This window comes from Macrotis lagotis, chromosome X, assembly GCF_037893015.1.
Source record: "Macrotis lagotis isolate mMagLag1 chromosome X, bilby.v1.9.chrom.fasta, whole genome shotgun sequence".
Lineage (NCBI taxonomy): Eukaryota > Metazoa > Chordata > Mammalia > Peramelemorphia > Peramelidae > Macrotis > Macrotis lagotis.
Window position 1 is genome coordinate 2,866,927 of NC_133666.1, and position 12,301 is coordinate 2,879,227.

The 12,301-nt window shown below is 40.1% G+C and overlaps 1 pseudogene; it reads right to left on the reverse strand.

Annotated features, from left to right (window-relative positions):
• Positions 1–1,081: 1,081 nt before the first annotated feature.
• On the reverse strand, positions 1,082–1,571 carry LOC141497359 (ubiquitin-conjugating enzyme E2 D1-like; annotated as a pseudogene).
• Positions 1,572–12,301: the final 10,730 nt, after the last annotated feature.

Sequence of the window (12,301 nt, forward strand, 5' to 3'; positions counted from 1 at the left end):
TAAACTAAAACTCATAGTCCTTAATTCTTGATACATATATTCCTCTCTTCTTTAGGAGAAGAGTTTGAAAAATCTCTCTGTTACCAAACTATTTGCAAACTTTCATTATTATTATTATTATTATTATTATTATTATTATTATTATTAACTGATCACAGACTGATCCCCAAAACCTTTTCTTTCTGTAGTTTCCTACTGAAGTTAAACCATTCCATTCTTTTAATGCTCTAGCATGGACTAGGCCCTGAAATTGTAAACTCAGATGATAATCTACAACTAATTCTCTTTTTTTTTTTAGTAGAAAAAGCATTTTATTTATATGGGAAAAGCTACAGTAAGATCTGTAAAAGGTCCATGAGACTATTATATTGCCCATAATGTACGAAAAAAATCAAATGTGAATAGCAACAAATCAAAGTTACATATCTTCCTACTTAGCAGTGCAATTAGTTCACATTGCAATAAAATTAAGTCAAGTATGCAACATAATCAAAACAAGTGTTTCTCCATAATCAGCATACCGAGAATTACAGTGTAAAAGATCATGTTAGGGTTGAAGAATCTGCAATCAGTCTACAGAATATCCTAAGCAAGAGAAGGAGGCGAAGCATTCATTCATTTCATTACTCGCAGTTGTATTTTGTCAATACTGTGCACAGGAAGAGAACGTCTAATGAGTTGACTTACAAATAAAAGATACTTAGTCTATACAGTAAAAAAATACAAATTATATAGTGAGCTAACAAAGAATGAAATCTGAATACAGATTTATAAAACTGACAACATCTTAGGCAAACACATACAGCATCTCATGTAAAAATATCTAGTATCAGCAAAAAATAATTTGGTTGCTTTACAACTGCACTGTGGATCCTGTAGGCTGAAGATGCAGATGTCCAAGTAGCTTAAAAACCATAATAAATGTCTTTTGCAAAGCATACAAAAGGATAAATACTCTCATCACAGTCTTAAGGTTATTTTTGGAAGTTTGTTTTGTCTTGCTCCAGAAACACATTTAAAATGGGTAAAAATCAAAGGGTTTCAGGGGACACTGGAACGGTAAACGGTGCTCTATTTACTTCTAATATTGAAACGACCTAGAATTTACAGTACTCTGGGATATAGGAAAAAATCTGCCAATTTCCATTGCATATTTCTGAGTCCATTCTCTTGCGTGTCTGTTGTATTTTTCCTTGTCTGACTTATATATTTGTGCAATATCTGGTACTAGGGGGTCATCTGGATGAGGATCACAAAGTAGTGAACATATGGACAACAAAACTTTTGATACTGTCAGAGCTGGTGACCACTGTGACCTCAGGATGTCAAGACAAATACTTCCGTTGCTATTTATGTTTGGGTGGTAAATTTTTGTTGTGAAAGCAATCTTTGGTGGCTTAAAAGGAAATGTACAGTGAGAAAGAAGACTCCACCTTGATATGCGCTGTCCGAGGTCCCATAATAGTGGCTTGCCAGTGGGACAAGTCATCTCCCACGGGTCCTGCTGAGCAGTGGGCAGGAGGATCACGCTGCAGATCACTTAATGCCTTCTGGATCCGCTTCAGCGCCATGGGTCCGGGGCGTGGGGCGTGCGTGGGAGGCGCGCAGCCCCCGCAGCGGCCTACAACTAATTCTCAATTTCACATTAGTCTTTTGAAAACCCAAACGAATAAAAGAAGAATTCCGTATTTTGGACCATTTGTTTTAGTGAGCCTCAGACGAGGATCAACTAAAATTGCGCCTGGATTTCCCTACATACAGAGCCTCTGTCTTAGCCTTCTGGGTTGCACTTTTCCCAGGCATTCACTGTTTCTGGGGTTTATTGTTTTCCAGACAATTCGCTGCTAGAGATTTTACATAAATAGCAGTCTAGTACTTTATGTTTTTCCTGTTTAGAATTTGAGGCCACTTCTTGCTTCAGTTTCGAAATCTAGGCAATGGGGTCAAACCAGTTCCTATTAGCGCCCTCTGCTCATTGATTAAATCGTTTTGTATTCATACACAAGATTCCATTCTTCTAGGATTACATCTTTTCTGAATGGGGCCAAGAGATTCTGAAAGGGGTTCTATGACAACTGTGATATAGATAGAAAAGCTTTCATTTTTAATGTAGTAATCTTCGAGAAAAGCAATACGATTAAACTGTTTCTATTTGAGAACTAAGATATATGTGACTGACTTCCAAAGGTTTTCTCTTGAGAACAAGGACAAAAGCCCAAGTCAATACAGTGGTCCTAGGTGACATATTTTAAATTGATCCAGGAAGTAACAGAGAACAAGACTGAAAGAAGTAGAGCAAAGTACTAAACATCCTTCAGGTCCATTTGAAGATCCACAGGTACCTAGTCCCTCAAAGGGCCCTCTAAACAAGCTTTGATTACTTTTTAAGAACTGTCTATAAAGTCTCCAATTGGATGAAGGACTCCTATAGAAGGGCTACTTTTACAGTTAGGTCCTCAGGCATTCTTTTTAAGATTTTTCTTTTAGTTCATAAATTGTACATCACATCTGGGAGTCAGTCAAGGTTGAAAGGACCAATAACTGGGGAACATGAAAATGACTCCAACTTTTCAAATTGAGTTAACCCAGATAATCCAGTCTGCATTCTTCCTAAAGCCCTGAAGTTCATAAGGTTAATTCCATAAGACTTGCACTGGTTTTTACCCCATGAACTCCTTACCAGAAGGCCAATGTAGTTAGGTTTTGATGGGCATTACTAATTGTATCAAGACCAGCAGGTTTGTAGCACAAGGGACCCTCCACAGGTGGCTTGGAACATGGCAAATGAATCTACTAGAAAAAACAACCTTAGATGAAATGGCCCATTCCAGGTACTAGCAACAATTAACAGCCTACTCAAAGACAATAAGATGTTGATACAGGAATGTCTGTTTATAAGTTTAAGTAGAACAATCTGGACAATTTGTGGACAGACCCCTTTGTTACAGAACTTTTATGGGAAAAATTATTTAAATCTGATATTCTTTAATTTGGAATTAAAATTTCTGATCAAAATTGGTTCTCTTAGTCCCTAGTTGAGGTCTGTAGGTCTGGAATGTAGAATTTTATTATGGCCAAATATTATTACAAAGGATACAGGCCAAAATTAGTAAGAAAACCAGTAAGCACCCTGAAGATAGGCCATATGAAGTGAGAGAGAGAGAGAGAGAGAGAGAGAGGAGGGCAGGCAGCCATGGGGCTTGGTTTAACCAGGCCACATGGTGAGGCCCACAGTGTTCCACATGGATTAAGGAAGAGTGAGAGAAAGCCTCATGCTTCTGGATGGGAAGCTGGAAGAAGCAAGCAGGTCAAAGGGTCATTGTTTCCTGTTATGTACCCCTCTATGGTAGGCTGGACCAAAGGTGGTGCTCGGGAGTTGTCCTACACCTAGGACCAGGGATCTTCCAATGGCAATCTATGTACTGGTCCTTCCTATCCCAAGGTGCTAGATCCTCCAAGTTTAATACATCATTTCCTGTCATGCCAGTGTCCAGGCCAAAGTCAAAGTGAAAGGAAAAATGGGGACAAAATACAAACAACAGTGTCCAGCGAGGCAGGATCTCAAGAGGAGGAACCTCCACCCATTTAACAGATTTTGCTTCTGCTACATTCATAATTCTCTACATTAAATAGAGACCTTAAGGCGGGCACTGATTCTCTGTCTCAGCAACCTATTTTCTCTGTTTGATATATATACTTGTAAACTTGAGTTTTTACAGCTGTGGAAAGGCAATGAGCTAAATGTGCTCAATTTAGTGGGAATTGATCTTTTCGCCAGAACAGGATACAATGATCTTCCTTCTCTCCTAATTCATATCACCTTTATATAATAGAACAGACTTTGTAAAACAGTACATAGAAGTTATAAGTTAAGATTTGTGACACCTCTATGTGAGATGTGTCACCTGATTTGTTTATCAACATGTTATGCTGCCAAAATGTTATGGTTCGTTGCTTAAATCCTATAAATACCGATTGTTCATTTACTTCTGTGTTGGTATTTGTGAGGGTGCCATCCATCCATGGGTTTTGGGTAAAATCCTAGAAATGCAAACTTCATTTATAAAATGAACTTGGTTATTCCAGCTTTAGCCCAAGAAAATTATGGTTAACACAATATTTTTCAGAAGCAGATGACTTTATGAAATAGGAAACTAAAGCCAAGGCAACAGAAGAAGAAACCTAGTTTCTAAATGGACATTAAGATGCATTCTCTGTTCCTTTTTATTCCCTGAATTATGTTTATTGGCCATTATCTCTCAGTCTCTTGTTTTTTGAAATTATTATGACCTTTGAATCTTACTAAGAAATTTTATTTTAACTATTATTCCTTTTTCTTTTCTTATTCCTTCTCAGATTTACTGTAATATCATTGATTTTATTCATGTTTGAGACTTTATTTTTTAAGAGAATGTTCTGAATTTTGTATGATTTGTTAGCCACTTATTTTTGTTTCTTTTTTTTTTTTTTAGGTTTTTTTTTTTTTTGCAAGGCAAATGGGGTTAAGTGGCTTGCCCAAGGCCACACAGCTAGGTAATTAAGTGTCTGAGACCGGATTTGAAGCCAGGTACTCCTGACTCCAAGGCCAGTGCTTTATCCACTACGCCACCTAGCCGCCCCTTATTTTTGTTTCTTAACCACTCTAATCTTCTTTGGCCTAAGTGGTCTAACTCATAGGACAAAGCCTGACTTACCGTAATGTGCATCATTCAATGAGTTTAGATGGCCCCAGATAATGGTTTTCTCTAGGAATGAAGTCAGGAATATTGACAGTGGATTTGGGGGAAGACATAACTGGCTCCATTTGGTTTTGTATTCACCATTTTCCTGTGTGTGACCCTTGCCTGAACTGCAGGACCATCTGCACTGGCTGGATACCTTTGATGTCTTCTTTGCTCCATAAATTGGTACAGAAAGTAAATTGCTTTTTAGAAGAAAGATTTCAACAGCCTAAGGAGTGTTCCTCTCCTTTATCTAGTGTGCCTGGTGAGTTGTTGTTTTGTGGTGGTCCTTCATAATTGAAGAAGACCATGACGTCAAATCATGGCATAACTTGCACATTACATTTATTTAAGTGAGAGGAGTGTGGTGCAAAGATATCCTTCTCATTGCCTTTTCCAGAACCATTTCACCCCATGACTTGAATTGATAGAAACCAAGACTTCTGGTCTGAATGCAGTGGGAGTCTTGGCCTTATGAGTATGGTTCCTTTCCGTATCAGTGAGGCTCCATGTTACTCTACCAACACCAGGTAAAAGCATCAGTGTGTGATTTTCTGGTAATAAATTGTTCTGGAGAACTTGGTATAGCCAAACCTGTCTCATGATGATGTAATCGTCAATATGATCTTTTTTCCCCTCTCTGATCTGCAATATACTCCCCCAGAATTGAAAGTTTGGTTTCTCAGAAGTTGCCAGTGGGTCGCAGAAATAACACCACCAATTGTTAATAGTTAAACAATACAGTGGTATTTGGTTGTCTTTAGAGTGCAGAACTACTAAGAAGGCTCCATCCCTTCTTACTCTCTTATAGCTAATGGTAGTCATTTTCCCATAAGAAGCCCCTTTTACACAGATTAAATATAACTAGTTCCCATGATAGCGCCATTTTTAAGTACTACATGGATAACTAGAACGTTGCCATTTTGAAGAGAAGTCCTGATTTTTATAAAAAAATGTAAATACTGCCTAGGGGAGGCAACACCATAAGCCTTTTCAATTCAGTTCAGCGCGAATTTGATTCTCAGAGTTCTTCAGACATGATAGCTGGCTAAACACTCCGCCATGAGAGAATGAGCTAAGTTCAGTGGGAAGAAGGGAAGGGAAAGTGGAACACGATGCACTCACTGCCTGGGGACGACAAGCCTGGTTTGCAAACCCTGGGCTCCAGGAGTACATTAGAGGAGTAAGGGGAAAAAAGTCTAATAGCCAAGAAAAAATCTTGACCTTTTAGAGCTAGTATAAAGAGAAGAGGAGGGCAAACCTGATCTAATTTTCCATATTCTCACGAATCTTCTGGGCCTGTTCTTGTTTCTGATACCTTTGGATTTTGAAGTCATATTAGAAGCAATTTGAAGATTTGTTGTTACTATTTTTTTTTCATTCAAATTGTGGATACAATCCTTGGGTCTCTGTCCTGGGCTTTCTACTTTTCTCCCTCAATATTATTTCACCTGGTGGTCTCATCAATTCCCATGGGTTTAATTTATCATCTCTATGCTGATGATTTTTTTTTTTTTTGGTAAGGCAATGACTTTTCCAAGGTCGCACAGCTAAGTAAATATTAAATGTCTGAGACTGGATTTGATCTCAGGTCCTCCTGACTCCAGGTCTGGTGTTCTATCCACTGTGCCACCTAGCTGCCCCATATGCTGATAAGTCTAAAATTTACTTATGCAACCCTAACTTTTCTCTCTCCTCCAATCTTGCATCTCCAACTGCCTGTTGTTAAGTTATTTTTCAGTTGTGTCCAACTCTCCATCACCCCATTTGAGGTTTTCCTGGCACAGACCAGAGTGGCTTGCTATTTCCTTCTACAATTCATTTTACAGATGAGGAAACTGAGGCAAACAGGGTGAAGTGACTTGGCCAAGGTCACACAATTACTTAAGTGTCTAAGGCCAGATTTGAACTTAGGAAGATGAGTATTCCCGATTCCAGGCCCAGTACTCTATGCACTGCTCCACCCAAACAAGATGCTCATAAACATCTTAAACTCAGAATATACAAAACTCGAGTCCTTATCTTTCCCTTAAACCTTCGCCTCCTAACTTGAGGACAGTCAATGAAAAGTCATGGAATCAGGTCAGAAAGTCTGTGGAGTGGAGTCAAGTGTGGAGTGGAAGTCCAATGTTGGAAAGGAAGAGGTGAGGTTGTGAAAGTCTTTAAATGCCAAACAGAGCATTTTATATTGGATCCTAGAAATGATAGGAAGCCATTGGAGTTGATTGATTGAGTAGGGTTGTCAGACTAGGAAAATCACTTTAGAGGCTGAGTGGAAATGTGTTGAAGTGGACAGAGACTTGAGACAAGAAAATCGACCAGGAGGCAGCTGCAGTGGGCCCAATGTAAGAGGATAATTGTCTTTTGCAAGGTGGCAGTTGTATAAATGGAATGAAAAGGATGTATGCTAGAAATGTTGTGAATTTGGAAATGACAAGTTTTGGCAATGGATTAGATATGTTGGGTGAGTGTGAGGAATCAAGGATGGACACTGAGACTGTGAACTTGGGTGACTGGGAGAATGCAGGTACCCTCAACAGTAATAGGGAAGTTTGGAAGTGGGGGGGTATATGGGGAAATACTAATGAATTCTGTTTTGGACATATTGTTTAAGATATTTCATATTAAGTTTACGAGATGGTCCAGATGTCTGATAGACATTTGAAAATGTGAGACTGGAGAGAATAGAGCTGGATTAATAAATTTGAGAATCTTCAGCATAGAGATAGTCATTAAGTTCTTTGGAGTTGATGAGATCTCCAAATAAAGAAGTCTACAGGGAGAAGAGAAGAGGCCCCAGGACTGAATCTTGAGGGATACATAGAATTAGGGGGCATGGTCTGGGTGAGAATCTGACAAAGGAGACTGGGAGGTAGAATGGTAAGAGAATGATCCTCTGCGTTCAAAATTGCAGACGAGTCAAGGAAAATGAAGACTGAGAAAATGCCACTGGATAAGAAATCACTGGAAACTTTGGAGAGAATAGTTTCAGTGGAATGATGAGGTTAAAAGCCATTTGGAGAGGGTGGGAGAAGAGATCAACTTCTGGGAGTCAAGATGGCAGACCAAGCAGTAAATTGCTGTGACTCTCTCATATTTACCTCCAAACAACCATAAAATAACACTGCAAAACAAGTCCTGGAATAGCAGAACCAGCAAGAAGATGGGTGAAACAATCTTTGGTCCCAAGAAACCAGGAAGATCAGCAAGAAAGGTCTATCTCACTCAGGTAAAAGAAGAGGCCAAAAGAATTGGAAATTGAGGGGATGCCCATCCATTGAAGAATGACTGAATAAGTTATGGTCTATGAATGTTATGGAATACTATTGTCCTATAAGAAATCATGAATGTTCAGACTCTAGAGAAGTGCAGAATGAATTACAAGAACTGATGTTGAGTGAAGGGAGCAGAACCAAAAGAACACTGTATACATGCACATCACTGTGAGATGGATGCAGCTCCTCTCATCAGTTCAGAGAGCTAGGACAACCATATTAGACCAGCTATAGACAATGTTGGCCCCATCCAGAGGAAGAAAAACCAAACAAACCAAAAAACCCCTAATCTGAGTGAACACCACATTCACTTGTTAAAAATTTCTCTTCTGTTTTTCTTTCCTATCTCATGGTTTACTTTCTTTTCCCTTAATTCCAATTCCTCATATTCAAAATGACATCTGTAAACATGCTAAACACAAATGTGTAGGTCCCGACTATTTGCCACTGAGGAGAGGGGGGTGGGGAGGGAGGATGAAAGGAAATTATGTAACTTAAAATATAAACATGCATGTAGGTGAAGGTTGAAAAACTTTCATAACATGTAATTGGAAAAATAAAATAAAATATCAATTAAAAAAAAAAGAGAGAAACATACCAGGATAGGAAGTGTCCAAGTAAGCCAGCAGCAAGCCTTACCTCATTAAACCAGCAGGAGATCTTGAACCTTAGTGGGGTGCCTATACCAGGACCTCCCACGTGCCTTAGCCTAGCCAAGATAACTGTCAACTCCAGCTCCAAGAGTCAGGCATCCTCCAATGACTAGAACTCCACATGTTTTAGTATAGTCAACTCTTCTGGTGCCTAATCCAACCTATAGCAGCTACTAGCATTGGTTCCACCATGCTTCAATGTAGCCCTGAAGAAACTCAGAAACATCCCATTAGACTTAGTATATGCCAGATACCAGCACTAGGATACTGGCTCAGCACCAGGTAAGCTGCCAGACCCCCTACAGCCTCCAACAGTGCCAGCTACCCCCACCCACCCTCTCAGTGCAGCACCAGACTCAAGGGTCTTCCAGGGACTTCATGGCAACATCAGTGCAGCAGCATCTTCACAAACCTTCATGACTGATGGTATCAAAGGCCTTGACCAGATCTATGAATGTTGTGTACAGACCTCTGTACTGTTCCTGGCATTTTTACCTGGAGTTGTTGGGCAGAGAAGCCACATTGACTATTCCTCAACCTTTTCTGAAGCTACACCAGCTCTCAGGGAGGTGACCAACTTTCAGGTGAAGGACCAGTCTGTTGAGAAGGACTCTGGCAAGTCTTACCAGCAAAGACTAAAAGAGAAATACCCCTGTGATTGTCCCAGGACAATCTATTCCCTTTGCCTTTATAGAGATGAACACTGGAGGCATCCTTTAACTCTTGGGGGATAACCTCCTCTTGTCATATAACCTGGAAAATTTCAGTCAATTTTGGAATGAGCAATGCCCTCCCTGCACCTTGTAGATCTCAGCTGGAATAGAATTGGCACCAGGTGCTTTGCCACAGGGGAGGAACCTAATGGCATTCAAAACTCTCTTCTTCAGTTGAAAATACAGCTAGGGATGAATTGACTTCAACCAGAGATATATGCTCAGTGGTTTCAGCATTGATTGATGATGAGCTGTTGAGAACATCATGAAGGTATTTAGCCCATCTCTCAGGATTATGTTCTTATGACTAGGGTGATTCCATCAGCACTAAGTAGTTGAGATATGCAGCACAGGTTTTTGGCCCATAAATAGCCTTCAGGGAGTCATAAAAGTGCTTTGGATTGTTACTATTGGCATAAAACTGACTTTCATTTGCCTTCTTCCTGAGCCAAGAGTTCTGCATCTCTCTAAGCTTCACTTGTATTTCACTTCTGATGGAATTAAATGCTGTCTTAAAGACAGATGAACTATCTTGCTGATAAACCCTTTGGAGTTCTTTGGGTTTATTTAGTAGCTTCTTAATTTCCCTAACATTCTTTGTTTTTTAGGCTTTTGCAAGGCAAATGGGGTTAAGTGGCTTGCCCAAGGCCACACAGCTAGGTAATTGTTAAGTGTCTGAGGCTGGATTTGAACTCAGATACTCCTGACTCCAGGGCCGGTGCTCTATCCACTGTGCCAATGTTAGTAAGTGTTTGAGGCTCTTGTCAAATCAATCCTGATGTTTCTGAATGTTTTGACCCAGATGAACAAAAGAAGTGCTTCACTGTTTTTACTCCACTGTTGCCAACAGTGTGTTGGCCCAGCTTTCCCTCCAAGTTAGTAATAAACTGTTCTTACAAGGACAATTGCTCTATTCTGTTGACATAAAGTTGTCTTGACTTGGGACTGCCACTTATGCTGAATGAGAGTGCTTATTTTGGAGAGGATAAGTCTATGATCAGTCCATCACCACAGCAAGCATCATCTTCATTATTTTCACATCCTGGATGTCTCTTCTCCTTACAATTACATAGTCTATTAAATGTTACTGTTTACTCTGAGGGTGCATCCAGGCAGTTTTATTGTGTTTAGATAGATGGCAAATGTTGGTGATGAAAATATCATGAGATGCACGTCTTCAGTAGTAAGTGACAGTTGCTGTTGTTTCTGACTCCATTCCTCCCAAGGACTCTTGCTATATCTGATAATCTGTATATACTCTGTGTTAGTCACCCAGAATTATAAACTTGTCCTCTTTCAGCATATTGATGATGAGGTCTCCAGGTCTTCCTTTTTGTGTGCAACTACAGAGTGGGGTCCCCACCTGCCACAGTAAGCACACCAAGGTTGGGTGAAGCAGACAGTTTTTAGGGCACCTTTTCTAACGCCTTCCTCACCCCACGAGGTGAGCAGTTCCGTCTTTCAAAAAGGCTGCTCTGATATCCAGAGGGTCTGCCAAATTCCACTGCCATTTTTAGTTCAGTGAGAAGGTAACCCTTTGCGCAAACAAAATCACTGTAACCAAGATGAAAAGAAATTTAGTAAACTGGGAAACAATCTTTACAACTAATATTTCTGACAAAGTACTCATTTCTAAAATATACAGAGAACTGAGTGAATTTTTTTAAAAAGCCATTCCCGGGGCGGCTAGGTGGCACAGTGGATAGAGCACCGACCCTGGAGTCAGGAGTACCTGAGTCCAAATCCAGCCTCAGACACTTACTAATTACCTAGCTGTGTGGCCTTGGGCAAATCACTTAACCCCATTTGCCTTGCAAAACCTAAAAAAAATAAGCCATTCCCCAATTGACAAATGGTCAAAGGATATGCAAAGGCAATTTACAGATGAGGAGATCAAAGCAATCCATAGTCACATGAAAAATTGCTCTAAATCATTAATTATTAGAGAAATGCAAATTAAAGCTTCTCTGAGGTACCACCTCACACCTCTCAGACTGGCCAATATGAACAGAAAGGATAATGATCATTGTTGGAAGGGTTGTGGGAAATCTGGGACATTATTACACTGTTGGTGGAGCTGTGAACTCATCCAACCTTCCTGGAGAGAAATTTGGGATTACGTCCAAAGGGCAACAAAAATGTGCATCCCCTTTGATCCAGCAATATACCACTACCGGGTCTATACTCTGAAGAGATGATGAAAAAGGGTAAAAACATCACTTGTACAAAAATATTCATAGCAGCCCTGTTTGTGGTGGCAAAGAATTGGAAATCAAGTCAATGTCCTTCCATTGGGGAATGGCTTAGCAAACTGTGGTATATGGAACACTATTGTTCTATTAGAAACCAGGAGGGATGGGAATTCAGGGAAGCCTGGAGGGACTTGCATGAACTGATGCTGAGCGAGATCAGCAGAACCAGAAAAACACTGTACACCCTAACAGCAACATGGAGGTGATGATCAACCTTACTAGACTTGCTCATTCCATCAGTGCAACAATCAGGGACAATTTGGGGCTGTCTGCGATGGAGACATCTGTATTCAGAGAAAGAATTGAGTTTGGGGCTGCTAGGTGGCGTAGTGGATAGAGCACCAGCCCTGGAGTCAGGAGGACCTGAGTTCAAATCCGACCTCCGACACTTAATAATTACCTAGCTCTGTGGCCTTGGGCAAGCCACTTAACCCCATTGCCTTGCAAAAACTTAAAAAAAAAGAAAGAAAAAAAAGAATTGTGGAGTTTGAACAAAGACCAAGGACTATTAACTTTAAGAAAAAAACAACTGCTATCTTATTGTCTAATCTTGCTATCTCTTAGACTTTATGTTTCTTCTTTAAAGATCTGATTTCTCTCTCATCACATTCAGTTTGGATCAACGTATACCATGGAAACAATGTAAAGAATGACAAAATGCCTTCTGTGGGGGGGTGGGGGGGGAGG